General features: G+C 45.0%; 1 protein-coding gene across 5 annotated transcripts in view; it reads left to right on the forward strand.

The window, feature by feature from the left end:
• The window catches only part of EHMT1 (euchromatic histone lysine methyltransferase 1), a 152797-nt gene that overhangs the window by 30842 nt on the left and 104551 nt on the right, over nt 1-17404 (forward strand). The gene's annotated exons all lie outside the window — the stretch shown is intronic.

Genomic DNA, 17404 nt, shown 5'->3' on the forward strand with positions numbered 1-17404 from the left:
CTCTCAAGAGAGAGAAGGTGCAGGAGCAGCATAGGGGAAATGCCTTCCTGTTGGGGTGCTTAGGGAGGGCTCCCGTGTGCTCATTCCTGCCTCAGGCTGAGACCATGGCTCTCTGGCTCAGGAATCCAGATGGAATCTTGGCGAAGGGTTGGCTCCTGCACATGTTCAGACTGGAGTGGAGAGGTGGCTGCCACCTACCTCCGACAAGCTGGCCACGGCCCCGTGTGGTTTGTGAACATTTGACGTTTGTCCACACCAAACTGAGATGTGCTGTAAGTGTGAAGTGCACACTGGATTTCAGAGGCTTTTGAGATGTCTTGTGCTTTTCAGGGGTACTGTCTTTTTTTGTTTCTTTTGTTTTTTTTTAATTGGTTACATGTTGAACTGGTAACATTTTAGATGTGTATTGGGTTAAATAAAATATATCAAAATTAATTACTCCTATTTCTACTTTTTAACATGGCTGCTGGAAAATGTAGAATTATACTTGTGGCTCATACTGTGTTACCGTTGGATAGTGTTGCCCTGGGCTGAAGACATTTCGAGTTTGTCTTAACTTTGGCCCATCTAGGACAAGAATCCTGCAGTCTAGGGGGAGAATGACAGGTTAATTCTCCAGGAAGAGGGCTAAAGAGTAAGGGTTCTGAGTGGAAGGCGGGAGGAATGTGCCCGTTGGGGTGAGGGGAGCCCTGGCTTGGGCAGAAGCCGGCAGTTAGGATGTGGGTTGGCGGCGGCCGCCTGGCCTGGGTCAGGGCTCAAGTGTGGGTCAGAGCGGCTGGAACAGAGTGATGTGGGACCGGTGTGCCGCTCTCTTGTCTGTGTCTGCAGCCCTGCCAGGTGCGTGTGATGGGAGTGGGGGCTTTTGGTCCTGTTATTGCCGCTGGCCTCGAGCACTGAGGGGTTGGAACAGTAGACGTCTCAGCTGCTTTTCAGCTTGAACATCCTGTCATCCTTGGACATCCGCATTCTCAAATGCGGGTATTTGTGTGCACGTGCTTCGTGACCTTTCTGTAAATTAAATCCCAGTTACTCAGACTTCATTCCATCTTTGCTGTTTCCAGGACCTCCCAGGCCTGCCCTTTGAGGCGGTTCTGAGCAGGGCACCATTGACCTAGGTGTTGCCAAATCCATTGGTTGGTTCTCCTTCCTTTTACTGGCCCTCATGACAGCATTTGACATTCAAATTCAAGAAAAAAGGAGTGATTAGTTATCTTCATTTGGCCTCCAGATCACCTCACTCTGCTGGTTTTTCCTACCAGTTGAGCCTTTCTTTTTGGTCTTGTTTGCAGGACCCATGCCCTGAGCCTGACCTGTAGATACTGAAGGGCCTTGGGGATCTGTCCTGGTGCCCTGGTTCCGTGTCCTCACGCCGAGCCGTCTCCGACCCCAAGCCGCACCTTTGCCTGCCCCCAGGTTGGGGACGTGCTGACTGAGAGCTTGGAGGGCGGGTGGGCACCTGCAGCCCAGTGTGAAACGCCAGCACTCCCTGACCTCTGAGCTCTGCTTGTCCCACTGTGGCCGGTGCCACCTGTTTCTCAGGGATGCAGTGGGTCCACCTTTAGCACATCCTCTGCCCTCATGGGGGCTGCCACTGGGGTCTCAGCCTGCCTCCTCTCCCTGCTTCCCGATGGCCTGGGCTCTGCTCAGAGGCCTGGGCGTCCTCGTCGTGTTTCTGCTCTGCAGGCAGCCTTCCTGTGGCTTCCATGCTCTTCACCAGGGCTGACAAGGCCTTGTGTGGCATCTGGCCCTAGGCCGCCTGCCATCTCTCCTGCCTCTTCCCCCGACTCTCTGCACTCCAGGCCCGGCGGCCTCCTGGCCCTGCCCTGCCTGCTCCAGCGTCTCCTGCTTCCTTTGCCTGACTGCGCTCTCACCCCGTGTAGTTGCTGTGTGCTGGGAAACCGGGTCTCCGGGCCTGGCGAGTTGTGCCAACCTAGACCAGTTGGGTGCTTGGGAAGCTCTGAGGTGGCCCTTGCAGCCGCTGCCTTGGCCCTGGGAGTCTTCAGTTAGAATCCTTGACTGTTTCTGCTTGTTGGTTAGAGGCTGTCTCTGAAGGTTGTTGGCAGAGATGTGACTCTAATGAGAAATTTGCATGCTGACTCTTTAGTTGTAGGAGTTTTTATAATAGGACTTGACCTGTTTTTTTGTTTGTTGTCAGCTTTTAAACCTTTATGACCTGACCTGCTGAATCTGTTGATTAAAAACAAAGGTAATCTTTTCCCACAGTGAAGTCTTTCATTCTTAAGCCAAGCTCTTCTAACAACAAGAAAGTTACCTACAGTTTTGAATGTAAACTTGGGTAATTAAAAAGCTAAAAATTAAATTGTACATCAGAGTAGTAACGCTAAAGGTTTTTTCTCAACTTTTTATTCTGAAAAGCTTCAGACCTTTATGGAATGTCAAAGAATGTTCAGTGAGCACTCATGTACCCTTCACCTGGATTCATCGCTTACTCCATCACGAGTCTTTCCCTCTGGGACATGCTGTTGTTGTTTTTAATGAACCATCGGAGAGTGAGTTGCAGACGTCATGACCCTTCTCCCCTGTTTTTCAGTGTGTATCTCCTGAGAACAGGGAGCTTCTCATATAGCCACAGCACAGTGATTAAATTCAGGAAATTTAACAGATGGTTAGTCAGTACTGTTAACATCAGGTGTTAGATTCAGGTGAAATAGTTTTGACTAGAATGCTACACAGGTGACCTTGTGGACTTTTTGTTACGTTGGGGGTCACAGGTCAGTTTGTCCTGATCCTGTTGACCCCGCAGTTTCCTTGGTTGGTGAAGAGGGTGTTGCTGCCTCTTTTCTTCTTCATGATTCATCAGTAAACCATTTCTCTCATTCCTTCTCATTTATCAGCTGATGGTCTTCTTTAAGAAGAACTTTCTTTCCCTCTTTGTACCTCACTTTTTTGGTATTGCTACAGAGTATTTATTAAACATGTTATAATCTATTTTTTTTATCGTTTTTCTTTTTGATGTTGAAATTATCCCAGATGTGGCCAATTGAGCCCTTCAAGCAAGACTCTGTGTCTTTTTTTTTTTTTTTAATTATTTGGCTGCACCGGGTATTAGTTGTGGCATGTGGGATCTCCATTGCTGCATGCAGAATCTTCGTTGCGGCATGCGGGATCTTTAGTTGCAGCATGTGGTATCTAGTTCCCTGACCAGGGATTGAACCCGGGTCCCCTGTGTTGGGAGCGCAGAGTCTTTTTTTTTTTTTTTAAATTAATTTTTTTGGCTGCGTTGGGTCTTCATTGCTAAGCGCGGGCTTTCTCTCGTTGTGGCACGTGGGGGCTACTCTTCGTTGCGGTGCGCGGGCTTCTCATTGCCGTGGCTTCTCTTGTTGCGGAGCACGGGCTCTAGGCGTACAGGCTTCAGTAGTTGGTGGCACGCGGGCTCAGTCGTTGTGACTCACGGGCTCTAGAGCGTGGCCTCAGTAGTTGTGCACGGGCTTAGTTTGCTCTGTGGCATGTGGGATCTTCCCAGACCAGGGCTCGAGCTCGTGTCCCCTGCATTGGCAGACGGATTCTTAACCACTCTGCCACCAGGGAAGTCCCGGGAGTGCAGAGTCTTAACCACTGGACTGCCAGGAAAGTCCCAAGATTGTTTGTATTTTAAACATGATTCCAATTAGTTTTTGAGCACCTTCTTACTTTGTGGGATAACAAAATTATAAGAGACTATTTTGTACAATTGTTGGCAGATAAATACGAAAACCTAGATGAAATGGAGACTGTCCTAGGAACATATAATTTACCAAAATTTACTGTAGTAAAGATAGCATGTCAGTTATTTATTGCTATGTAACAAATTTCCTCAGATTTAGCAGCTTAGAACAACACACATTTGTTATCTCACACTTCTGTTGTGGTCAGGACCCCAGGCTGGGCCCTCTGGGTCAGGGTCTCCTAAACAGGCTGCAAACAGGAAGAGCTGTCTGAGTTCAACTAGGGTGGGATCTGCTTCCAAGCTTGCAGTTTGTCTGTCTTAAACCTACCCATCCATACTTCCCTCCCTATCTGTCTGTCTGTCTGCCTGCGTATCTCTCTCTCCCTCTCCCTCTCTCTCTCTTACTTAGTTGGAAACCCTGGAGACATTCCCACCAAGGTCAGTAACAAAGTTAGGCTGCTTATCGTCTCCACGAATCTTTAACATTTTGTTGTTGGGATTAAGCCATATAATCAGTTAAGAGAGCTATTGGAGACGAAAAATTAGAAATAAGTGGTAAAACTGTTTGTAAGTGAGATAACTGTACCTGGACAACCTAAGAGAGTCAGTGCTAAAATGCAGACAGTGAAATCGTTCAGTAAAGGAACTGGGTATAAAATTGACATATGAAAGTCAACAGCCTTCATATGTAGAAAACAGTAACCCATTTATAACAACACAAAAGATAAAGTAAATGAAATGAGTTTAATAATGTGCAGAATTTATATGAGGAATAGTATAAAGCACTCCCACAACGAGAGACCTGAACCCTGGAGAGACAGTTCTTGTTCTTGGACATCATGAAAGTGTTAATTCTCCGAAATTACTATACAGGTGTGCCTTTGTCCTTGTGGAAATACTGACAAGGAATCATTGACGGCTCTACCCTTCCTCACGTCTCACATCAGCCCATCGGAAAATCCTGCTGGCTGTGCCCTCAGAACAACTTCCGCTCTCACCACTGTCTCTCACGGCGTCACTGCTTGGGTCCAGTTCACCATGGTGCCTTTCTTGGATTGTAGTGGTCACCCCTTAACTGGTCTTCCGAGTTTTTCTGCTTCCCATGCTGTACCTACCCCATCCATTCTTTGCCCCAAAGTCAGACAGATCCTTCATACATTATGTTGGAACTGCTCAATATCTTCACTGTGATAGTAGATCGGCCAGCTAACCAGGTGAGAAAACTGTGCAGAACCTAACACACACACACACACTCACGTGTGAATACAAGTAAAAGTGAGGAAATCTGAATAAGGTTGGTGGGTTGCCTGGTTATGATATTATGCTGTAGTTTTGCAAAATGGTACCTTTAGGGAAACTGGACGTTAGTGGGTTGAATGGTGTCCTCCTAAATTCATGTTCATCTGGAATCCCAGGATGTGCCCTTATTTGGACATAGGATCTTTGCCAGTGTAATTTATTAAGAATCTGGAGGTGAAATCATCCTGGACTTAGGGTGGTGTTCTTGACTCCAATGACACAGACACAGGGAAGACGGCCATGTGACCACACAGGCAGTGATTGGAGCAATGCCTCTGTAAACCGAGCAGTGTGGAGGGTTGCCACAGCCACCAGAAGCTACTGGAGCCTTCAGAGGGAGTGTGGCCCGACCAACACCTTGGCTTTGTATTTTTATTTTTTTAAATTTTTGGCCACGTTGGGTCTTTGTTGCTGCACGCGGGCTTTCTCTAGTTGCGGCGAGTGGGGGCTACTCTTCGTTGCGGTGTGCGGGCTTCTCATTGCGGTGGCTTCTCTTGTTGTGGAGCACGGGTTCTAGGCTCACGGGCTTCAGTAGTTGCAGCACACAGGCTCAGTAGTTGTGGCTCGCGGGCTCTAGAGCGCAGGCTCAGTAGTTGTGGCACACGGGCTTAGTTGCTCCACGGCATGTGGGATCTTCCTGGACCAGGGCTTGAACCCGTGTCCCCTGCATTGGCAGGTGGATTCTTAACCACTGCGCCACCAGGGAAGTCCCCAACACCTTGATTTTGGACCTCTGACCCTAGAACTGTGAAAGGATAAAAACAGATTTGTTTTAAGCCACCCAGTTTGTGGTACTTTCTTACGGCAGCCCTGGGAAACTAATACACTGGGCAGAGTGTACAAGGAGGTCTATGTGTTATTTCTTACACTTCATGTAAATCGACAGTTATCTCAGTAAGGGATTGTTTACAGTTTCCACAGCAGCTGTCTCATTTTATATTCCCATCAGCAGCGTCCGAGGGTCCAGTTTCTTTATGTCATTACCAACTCTTGTTATGGTGCATCTTTTCATTGTCATCATCTTAGTGGGTGTGAGACTGTATCTTGTGGTTTTGATTTGCATTTCTCTAATGACTAATAATGTTCAGGATCTTCTCATGTGGTTATTGGTCATTTGTCTTTGTTGGAGAAATTTCTGTTCAGATCCTTTTCCCATTATAAAATTGGGTTGTCTTTTTATTATTAAGTTGCATATGTTCTTTATATGTATATTACAGATGCAGGTTCCTTATCAGATATATGACTTGCAAATATTTTTTCCCATTCTGTGGGTTGTGTTTTCACTTCCTTGATGGTGTCCTTTGAAGCACAAACATTTTTAATTTTGATGAAGTCCCGTTTCTCTGTTTTTCTTCTGTTGCTTGTGCTTTTGGTGTCGTATCTCAGAAGCAGTTGCTAAATCCTAGGTCATGAAGATTTGTGCCTATGTTTTCTTCTTAGAGTTTTACAGTTTTAGCTCTTATATTTAGATCTTTGATCCATTTAAAGTTAATTTTTGTACATGGTATCAGGTAGGGGTCCAACTTTATTCTTTTGCATGTGGCAGTCCCAGCACCATTTGTTGAAAAGACTGTTCCTTCACCATTGAATGGTCTTGGTATCTGTTGAAAATCAGTTGACCATAGATGTATGGATTTATCCCTGGACTCTATATTCTATTGATCAAATGTCTATCTTTATGCAAGTATCACACCATCTTGATTACTGTAGCTTTGTAGGAAGTTTTGAAATGGGGAAATGTGAATTCTCCAACTTTGTTTTTCTTTTTCAAGATTGTTTCGGCTATTCTGTGTCTCTTAAGTTTCCATGTGAATTTTAGGGTCAACCTGTCAATTTTTACAAAGAAGCCATCTGAGATCCTGATAGGGATTGTGCTGGGTTTTCTTTTAAATGTAATTACCCCTGAGTGGAGTCATGTATATATAACTAATGTCAGGAGACACAAGCAAATGTTTGGTGGTATACAAATGGAGTCGCAGACCAACAGACATAATGGGGATTGGGTCCCAGTGGGATGGGCCAGACTGGGGAATATAGAGAGGGAGGCACACAGACCTGAAGACTGGTGTAAAGGCCAAGGTGTGTTATTGGATAGACAGACCCTGGGAGGTGTCTTTGTGGTTGGTAAGTGTAGGGAACAAGCACGTGGGACTGAGCCTCCAGGGTGGTGAGAGTCCGGGAGGGGTGGTGGGTGCTGCCGATGATGGTTCTTCATACAAGCCAGTGTGAGGTGGGGGGCAGAGGCAGGTGTCAGGGACCCTCGGTGTGAGGTGAAGTCAGTAGGAAGGAACATGTCAGTTGTTTTCAGCTGGCAGCCTTGCTGGTGTAGGCTGGTCAAAAAGACCAAAAACTATTGTTAGCCATGGATCCAGGAGTCTCACTGATAGGGCTTTACCTAAAGAGAGGACGATGCTTTGCATGTGTTGGTGCTCACTCAGTATGGTTGAGTAATGAGTGGATGAGTGTACGGTAATCATCACTTACGGAGACATTAAAGTAAAGTGTCTTTTAAAGTAATGATGAATTGAAAAATCACAGATGGTCAATGATAGAGAAGCTGGATGAAGTGTTCTACGACCGTTAACGTGGTGACTGGAGATGTCATGCATGTTTAAGGGAAAATCACTGGTACGGATCAGTCATGTGAAGTGTGTACGTGTGAGGAGAAACTGGAAGGAAATGAAAAATTTTGAGTTAAGGTGGTGATGGTTGTTTCAAAATTTCCCTTTACTGTTACCTTCCTAATAAGCAAAAACATCGGCTCCGTACTAATCTGTAGGAAGGAGCTCAAACTGGCTTTGTTTTCCTTGACCACCTTGGCCCCAGGCTTGGCCCAGAGTGGGGGCTGGGATCGCACCCCGAAGCAGGGCTGTGGAAGGGGTCCCACTGAACCTCTGGCTGCTCGTCCTCCACCTTCCTCTGCTCAGTCAGCAGGTGCCTGCCTGGAGCCTGCCGTACCCTGTCGCCCTTGGTGCGTAGCAGTGAGCTGGATCGACAGACGCCTGGATACCAGCAGGGCACCCGGCTGAGGGAGAGCAGACAGGAAGGGTGGGGAGGCAGGTGGCCCTGCGGTCTCGGGGATCAGCGGGGAGGCCAGCGCTGCCGCAGTGAAGTGAGGGTGGGGATCAAGGTCGCGGCCTGGCGTCTCTGGGTGGAATGGAGGTACTGCCTTCCGCTTGGACAGGGCCTTTCTTGTTGCGGCTTGAGCCTAGACTGAGGGGGCGAGGGTGCTGGTGGGAGAGAGGAAAGGCTGTTGCGTGGCTCAGGGCACAGGCCTGGCTTGGTGAGGGAGTTAGGAGAAAGGGCAGTTTCAGGATCTATTTTGAAGATGGGAACTGAGGGGGAGGTCAGGACGAAGGCTTGAGAAGTCAGATTCCGGAAATATGTTGAAGGTAGAGCCACGTGATGGATCGGTTGTGATTTGTGACATGGAAAAGAGGAAATCAGATTCTTGGGGTTGTGGGCCTGAGCTGAGATGAAGTCCACCCCGGAGGAGCTGGTTTGGGGGAGATCACCAGCTTGGGTGGGTACCTTGTGTGTTTGTCCATCCACTGCAGCCTCAAAGCCTGTCCTGTGGTGAGAGACTTGCTCTCCAATAGGAATGAATCTCCTTCTAGACTTTTCTGCACCTTTACATGCATATGTAGACTATATTATGCATTATACATGTAAATGTTAGTATATAGTACGTATAGTTTTTTTTTTTTTTTTTACTATCTATCTATCTGTCTATTTATTTATTTATTTAGGCTGTGCTGGGTCTTAGTTGCGGCATGCATGTGGGATCTAGTTCCCTGACCAGGGATCGAACCCAGGCCCCCTGCATTGGGAGTGCAGAGTCCTAGCTGTTGGACCACGAGGGAAGTCCCATATAGTTTTGTTTTTTTTTTAATTAATTAATTAATTAATTAACTAATTAATTTTTGGCTGTGTTGGGTCTTCGTTGCTGCGCGTAGGCTTTCTCTAGTTGCGGTGAGCGGGGGCTACTCTTCATTGCGGTGCGCAGGCTTCTCATTGTGGTGGCTTCTCTTGTGGAACATGGGCTCTAGGTGCGTGGGCTTCAGTAGTTGTGGCTCATGGGCTCTAGAGCACATGCTCAGTAGTTGTGGTTCACGTGCTTAGTTGCTCCGCGGCATGTGGGATCTTCCCGGACCAGGGCTCGAACCCGTGTCCCCTGCATTGGGAGGTGGATTCTTAACCGCTGCACCACCAGGGAAGCCCCCATATAGTTTTAACTGGATTTTTTTCATACTTCTCATTGTTTTCTAAAAATTGTTTCCTTTTACTTTTCTACCATAAGGTTTTACCAAGTCCAAAGTACATAACATTCCTAATGGTGTTTTTTAGCATTTACAAGTTTTTTTTCTTGGGGAACAGTTTTCTTTTTATTTTATTATTTTAAAATATTTATTTATTTTTGGCTGCATTGGGTCTTAGTTGTGGCACACGGGCTCTTTTGTTGCAGCGTGTGGGCTTCTCTCTAGTTGTGGCACACGGGCTCAGTATTTGCGGTGTGCAGGCTCTCTAGTTGTGGCACGTGAACTCCAGAGTGCGTGGACTCGGTAGTTGAAGCGTGTAGGCCTAGTTGCCTCGCGGCATGTGGGATCCCAGTTCCCCGACCAGGGATCGAACCCGCATCCCCTGCATTGGAAGGTGGATTCTTAACCCCTGGACCACCAGGGGAGTCCCTTTATTTTTTTAAGTTGAAGTATAGTTGATTTACAATGTTGTGTTAGTTTCAGGTGTACAGCAAAGTGATTCAGTTATACGTACATGTTTATCTATTTTTTTCAGATTCTTTTCCCTTATAGGCTATTATAAAACATCGCGTATAGTTCCCCGTGCTATACAGTAGAGTAGGTCCTTGTTGGTTACCTATTTTATATATAGTAGTATGTATATATTAATCCCAAACTAGCATTTAGAAATTTTAATGTCATGTTATTTTCTTGAAAATTAAGGCCTAAAAATTTGTCATTGAATTGAAACAAAATATATAAACATTTTTTTCACATAAAACAAACATTTTCATTATAAATATTTGGTTGAATGCTCAGAAATTGCCATGTAAGTTTTTATAAAGATTGTGTGAAAGAAATCTTAAAGAGCTACAAAAAAAAAAAAAAAAAGATATTTAAGTAACATTTGTTTTTTACATTAATGCAAAGAAAATTGCTCATAATTTCATGACCCAGATAACCTCTCTTGACACATTTAAGAAATCTGTATAATTACATTATAAATCTCTGGAGAATTCGGATGTCATTCTGAATCTTGTGTTCAGCTTTCCCTGTGCTTTTTACAGTTTCATTGCACTAATTTGTATTCTTAAAATGTAGGTATTTCTATTTTAATAGTTTTAAATTTTATAAAGATAGTAATTTTCTGGGATTTTCTTTTTCACTTGATGTGATCTTGCGAAGATTTATTCATATTGCATATTGTTGTAATTGATTTATTTTATCTGCTTTCTAATCTTTCACTGTGTGAAAACACCCCAGTTTTTCCATCCACTCTCCCATTGAGGGACATTTCAGTTGTTTCCAGGGTTGATTTTCTTTTTTCTCTTTTTTTTAAAAAAAAATTTATTTATTTATTTATATTTTTGGCTGTGTTGGGTCTTCGTTTCTGTGCGAGGGCTTTCTCTAGTTGCAGCAAGCGGGGGCCACTCTTCATCGCGATGCGCGGGCCTCTCACTATTCGCGGCCTCTCTTGTTGCGGAGCACAGGCTCCAGACGCGCAGACTCAGAGGCTGTGGCTCACGGTCCTAGTTGCTCCGCGGCATGTGGGATCTTCCCAGACCAAGGCTCGAACCCGTGTCCCCTGCATGGGCAGGCAGATTCTCAACCACTGCGCCACCAGGGAGTCCCTCTCTTCTTTCTTTTTAAAAATTGTGGCCCCCAGTGCTATGAACATTTCTGTGCTCTTCTCTGGGGTGTCTACCTAGGAGTGGAATTGCCCGTCGCTGGCTGTGTAAAATGTTCAACTTCAGGAGAGATTGCAGAGCCGTTTGCAAACGGTTGTGTTGGTGGGTCCCCCACCCCAGTGTGCATGGATCCTGTGTCCCTCTCCTCCCATGCCAGGCCTTTTGCTTTCAGTCATTTGAATGTGTGTGAATGGCATCTTACTATTGTCTTCATTGGTATTTCCTTGATCACGAATTATGTTGGACATCTCGTGTTTATTGACTGAATGTATTTCCTTTTATTGTGAAATGTCTGTAGATGCCACTGGTCTGCTTTTTGGCGCTTTGTGCTTTTCTTATTATTTTGCAGTTCTTTGTATATTCTTGGCGTTAATTCTTTGTTAGGTGTGGGTATTGTGAATATGTTCTCCTAGTTTTACAATTAGTTATTTTCATATTTTAAGAAACCTGCCTTTATCTCGCAGTCTAAAAGAAATTTACTTAGATTTTGAACTTGTAGCTTAAGTTGTGTTTTTGATGTTTAATTCCTTATTTTTTCTAGAGTTGGCTTTTTTCTTGTATTTAAAATTTTTAAAAAACCGTATGAGTAGTGGTTCAGTGTCACCTTTTTCCATTTGCTTTGTTGTTTTTTCTTAGCTTCAGGGATTGAGCAAGTCTTCTTTTCTCCGCGAATCTGACACAGCACCTCCCAGAGCTCACATGAGCCTGAGGCTCCTTCTGGACTTAGGCCTTCCATACACCCTGGGAGCGCCACTGCCCCGTGCTCCTCTCCTTCAGAAGCATCCTGGATGTGTTTGGCCATTTATTCTTCAGTATAAACTTTAGGATCATCAAATTTGATGAAAAATTATGTTGAGATATTAATTGGAATTGCATACTGGGTCTGTAGATCAATTTGATGAGAATTGACATCTTCCCAATATTATGCCTTCCTATTGGTGAATATAGTATATATCTCACTATTTCATTTAGTTAAAAAAAAAAACTCAGTGAAACTGTATTTTTCCTGTAGAGGTCTTGCCATCTTTTGTAGGTTTATTTCTAGATAACTGATGATTCTCTGATGCCATTGTAAATGGCATCTTCTCTTTAATTGTACGTCTTCTCTTTAATTACCATGTCTAATTGTTCACTGATGGTGTATAGCAAGGCAACTAACTAACTGATGATTTAACCTTATATCTAGTCACCTTGCTAAGCTCTACTGTTGTTTCTAGTAATTTGTAGGTCATATAATAACAAATAATAACAGTTGTAGTTCTTCCTTTCTGGTCCTCAGGCTGCAAATTTCTTGTCTAACTGTATTGGTTAGGACTCCCAGTACAATGTTGAATGGACGCGAGGTCCTTGTTCTTGGTTGTATTTATTTTTATTAGTTAATGAACTGTCCAGTTTGAGATGATTTCAAACTTAAAAATCTTACACAAGTAATACACAGAATTTCCATATGCCCTTCACCCAGATTCCCCAGGGGTTGCCATTTTACCACATTTGTTCTATCATTCTATTCCTCTGTCTAGTTTTTATTTGCTTTTCATGATCGTTCCTTTTTTTTTTTTTTTTTTTTACAATTTTATTTTATATTATTTATTTATTTGGCTGCACTGCGTGGCTTGCGGGGTCTTAGTTCCCCGACCAGGGATCAAAGCCACGCCCCCTGCAGTGGAAGCGTGGAGTCCTAACCACTGGACTGCCTGGGAATCCCCCTTTATGATCATTCTTGATTTTGAAGGGAATGTTTCCAGTATTTCCTCATTTAGGATGATGTTTACTCTATTAGTTTTTAATATTCTTTATCAGGGTAAGGAAGATTCTCTTCTATTCCTGATTTATTGAGTTTTAAAAATCATACTTGGTATAGAAGCTTTCATCTGTATTTATAATAGAAATTTCCACTAATTTTATGATTTTCTTCCTTCTCATTTCTTGGATTTATTTTATTGTTCGTTTGTACCTTCTTTAGGTGAATTTGTCATTAGCGCATTAATTTGGGGACTTTTTTTTTCATGAAGCTGCAGTCCACAGGCTCTGTTGTGGTAGTTTCTTTGGGTGTGAGGAGGCGGGGTAATGGGGTGAGGAGACCATATGGCTGGTTAGACAGATTAATGTCAAGGTCCTAGTTTTGTTGTGGTTTGGTGGGCTAATGGGTCCTTACTGCACAATTAAAAATAATTGAATGAGTGAAGAAAAGCATGGTCTGGTGGTGACAGTGCGTCATGTACGGAGTTGGATTGATCAGAATTCCTAGTACATTTGAGGTCCAAAAGAAGAAACAAGAACAAAAAAAGTTAACTAGTAAGAAAGGGTGCATATTGCAAAGTAACCTTCCATCTCATCTCCCTTTCTGCTTTAATCTTACTTACAAAGGTCGCGCTATTAATACTTTCTTATAATTCCTTCCAAAAAGATTTTTATTCACATGCTGGCATCTATTCTTGCGGGGATCTCGCAGACGCCCCATTCTGTACCTGACCTTTGGCTAGTCACCATGATTTTCCCACAGTAACACGTGGCTTATTCTTAGACTTTTCAGGAGCCTTTTAGTATTGCCTTGTAGGGATGTAGCAATTTCTGTAACTAGTTGGATATTTAGATTGTCTAATGAAGAAAGAAGGCCGAGTGAATTCCCTTGTTACTGTGATTTGGAGAGCTTTTCCAAGTGTATCTTAGAGTAAACTGAAGAGTAGAATTGCTTTGCCAAGGGATATGTGTGTTTTTAAATTTTACAAATATTGCCAAGTTGCCCCACAGAGGTTTCGTTAATCTTATTGCACGGGCAGTAATGAGAATTGCCTGTTTATCCATACTCTCAGATATCAGACTTCAGAATATTTTGCCAGTCTGATAGGTGGAAAATGATACTTTTGTTGCTTTAAATGCATTTTCTTAATAATGAGTGAACAGTTACATTTATTTCTATTAGCACATGCATGCCTTTTCTGTCTGAGATGGGGTGGGACTGTTCTGTGCTCTGTGTGAGCTGAACAGGGTTGTAAATGACCTGGGTCTGTCAACACTGTTTTTTGCATCTGAAGTTCAAGTCCGGCACCTGGTTTGCTCTTGGCTGAGTGGAATCCGGGCACTTAAGAGGGAACGACTTGTTATTCATTTTTTCTGATGGGATCCTGTGACAGCCCGGAGGCCCAAGTTCAACACCAGCATCCAACCAAAAAGACTGAAAGTGGGTGGGGGGTTTAAAGAAGAGCATTTATATGAAAGGTTGGTAGTATTTACTTTCATATAACCTAAACAATAGGAAATTATATTTATGTTTTTATTTTTATGTATTTATTTTTTTATGGTTGCATTGGGTCTTTGTTGCTGTCTGTGGGCTTTCTCTACTTGTGGTGAACGGGGGCTACTCTTCGTTGTGGTGCACGGGCTTCTCGTTGCGGTGGCTTCTCCTGTGGAGCACGGGCTCCAGGCTTGTGGGTTTCAGTAGTTGCAGCACGCGGGCTCAGTAGTTGTGGTGCACGGGCTTAGTTGCTCCACGGCATGTGGGATCTTCCTGGACCAGAGATCGAACCCGTGTCCCCTGCAATGGCAGGCGGATTCTTAACCACTGTGCTACCAGGGAAGTCCCTATTTGTGTTTTTATTTTGCAGTTTGCATGAAACCTGAATAGACTGTTATTGAGTATTGCCTCCTTTAAAAAAAAGGAATTCAAATATTTATTGTTTTTTTTTTTTTCTTTTTGGAACTTTTTTTTTTTTAATTAATTAATTTATTTATTTTTGACTGTGTTGGGTCTTCGTTTCTGTGCGAGGGCTTTCTCTAGTTGTGGCAAGAGGGGGCCACTCTTCATCGCGGTGTGCGGGCCTCTCACTATCGCGGCCTCTCTTGTTGCGGAGCACAGGCTCCAGACGCGCAGGCTCAGTAATTGTGGCTCACGGGCCTACTTGCTCCGCGGCATGTGGGATCTTCCCAGACCAGGGCTCAAACCCGTGTCCCCGGCATTAGCAGGCAGATTCGCAACCACTGCGCCACCAGGGAATTGTTTTTTGTTAAGAGCTACAACTTGGACTTGACTGGAGGGCTGGCACAGCTGTAAAAGGGTCTCTGTGAGAGGAAGTTGGTGAGTGGGGGATGGGTGGAGATGTTTGGGGGTGGAGGCTGGCTGTGCAGGTGGCCGTGGTGAGTTTGGGCCGCTGAGACCCTGTCGCTCTGCAGGCTTTTGGGAGGAGGACTGAAGCCCTGCGGTGAGGTGAGGTGGGTGAGCTGTAGCCTTGCTTCTCTGAGGTTTAGTCACATGGGCTCTTGGCTCTAGAGGTAAATCTCTAAGGTGGGGCTGGTCAAGCCGCTCTTGTTCTCTTAGACTGGACCTTAGAGTCCTTTCCTAGGTTTTTGTTCGGTTTTTTAAGTGAAGCTGATCCTGAGAGACCCTCCTAGGAGCGATTTTCTTTTTTTGGCGGAGGGAATGAACTGTATTGATGGTTTCTGTAGAAGGACCTTCACCATTTTTAGGGTGAAGACAATAAATGTAGTCAGTCAGTTTCCTTCCAAGAAAACTGATTGTTTACAAATGTTTGTTCAATGAGGGTTGTGCCGTGCGGGCTTGAAGCTCGGGTAGGCTACCTGGTCAGGGCCTAGGAGCTTGGGTTGTCTGTTGTACTGGTGGGACCACCTCCCCTCCCTGTCCCTAACCTAACCACCCCCACCCTTGCCCCCAGCCCTGCAAAATAATCCTGTTTTGATGTCTTGGGAGTGGGGTGGGAGGTCCTCCCAAAGCTGCAGGTGTTGAAAACCAGGTAAGGCAATGAGGAGCTCGTGACTTCTCAGCCCGACGATAACCCAGTAGTTTTTCTCTTGCTTGAACATTTATAAATAGATTACTGGAGCTTTCTTGCTGATGTTTTCCAGTTTTCTCCCTCCCTGCCGCCTGGGAGCCTCCGGGGTGACTGGGGCGAGGCTGGCCGAGCTCCTGCGGCTCTGAGATGCCTGTGGGCACCAGGTGGGCGTGAGACGGGCACTGACCCTCGGCAGGAGCGCCCTGTCCGCCTCGGTGCCTGCGAGACTCCATTTCCCTTGACCTGACAGCCAGGAGGCAAGGAGGCCGGGGAGAGAGGCAGAGACCCGAGGCTGCAGAGCTTCCGCTCGGGTTTTCTAGGTGATTCCCTAGGAAAGCAAGATGGTGTATAAGTGGTTAAGAAGGTTAGATTCACCTTGGGGGGCGACCTAGTGAGGGGCCAAGGTTTTATTTATTGTAAATATATCAGAAATAGTAGGATTGGAGCAGATTGGTTCATAGGCAGCCTGTTCTAGAACTTGTTCTTAGAACAAAAGAGTGGGGGGTGGGTAGTCCACTCTCCTGGGTCTGAGGAAACCCCAGCCCAGCCCTCAGATGAGGAAGAGGGGACAAGAGGGGCGGCTCCTCTGAGCTGCCCGGGCGGGCTGCCCAGGGTGGTGGTGGTGGTGGTGGTGGTGGTGGTGTGTGTGGGGGTTCTGAGAGGAACCTTCTACCTGGGCACCTTTGTAAGTTTCATTGCTGGTGAAGGTTAGCTGCTCAGCCCTTAAAGGAGGTATTTTCGTCTTTTCTGAGTCAGAAATGTGCTTTTAGAGGAGATAGTTCCCAAGCTGTGAGGTCCTGCCTGCAGGGCAGGTTCTGCATCCCCTCCCCCTCCTCCCCCTCCCCCTCTATCCCCACCTCCTCCTGGGAAGAAAGCTTCCTTTGTGGGGAGGGTGGACCAAGGGAGACCATTCATTGGCAGGTGCAGACTGCAGCCCTGAGGTGGGGGCTGGGCAGGGGCGGGGAGGTCTTTGCTTGGGTAGACTTTCGCTTTTCATTTTAAGAGAAATTTAGAGATGGGCTTTTTTTTTTTTTTTTTTAAGGGTAATATAAGATTTTTATTTTTTGCTTAAAGCAGTATGAATCGTCTTTGGATCATGGCATTAAGAGAGTAAGAACAATATAACCAAAGTGAAAAAGTTTATTTAAGTGAAACAAAAGTTTTGGTGGGTTTTTAAAATTAAAAATACATTCCTTTAAGCATTTTATTTTCTCTTTAGAGAACTGAGGGATGAAAGGTATACTGTTACGCTGCTTATCACAATGGTCCAGCCTTTTTGGCATCTGACATCTCGTAGGAATTTGTTTTATGTAGTGTATGATGCTTGGTGGGGTTCATAGGATCCAGAAAAGAGCCCCTCCAAACTGTCCTCACCTTCAAGATAAACCGTTTTTGAGAATTGTGGCAGATGGCATGTGAGACCTCCTGGAGGCCCGTTTCCTACAACACATTTCCAGTTCACGAACTTTTTTTTTTTTTTTTTGATTAAAAAATTTTTTTTGTATTTATTTTTTGGCCACGTGGCATGCGGGATCTTAGTTCCCCGACCAGGGATCGAACCCGTGCCCCCTGCAGTGGAAGCACGGAGCCCTAACCACTGGACCGCCAGGGAAAGTCCCTCACAGACTTGTTTCTAAAAAGAAAAGTGATAGAGTGCTAAGAACAGGAGAGAACTCATATCTACTTCATGGACTTTCGAAGACCTCACTTCTTGTTTTCTGCCTC

The sequence above is a fragment of the Balaenoptera ricei genome, chromosome 6, assembly GCF_028023285.1.
Source record: "Balaenoptera ricei isolate mBalRic1 chromosome 6, mBalRic1.hap2, whole genome shotgun sequence".
Taxonomy (NCBI): domain Eukaryota; kingdom Metazoa; phylum Chordata; class Mammalia; order Artiodactyla; family Balaenopteridae; genus Balaenoptera; species Balaenoptera ricei.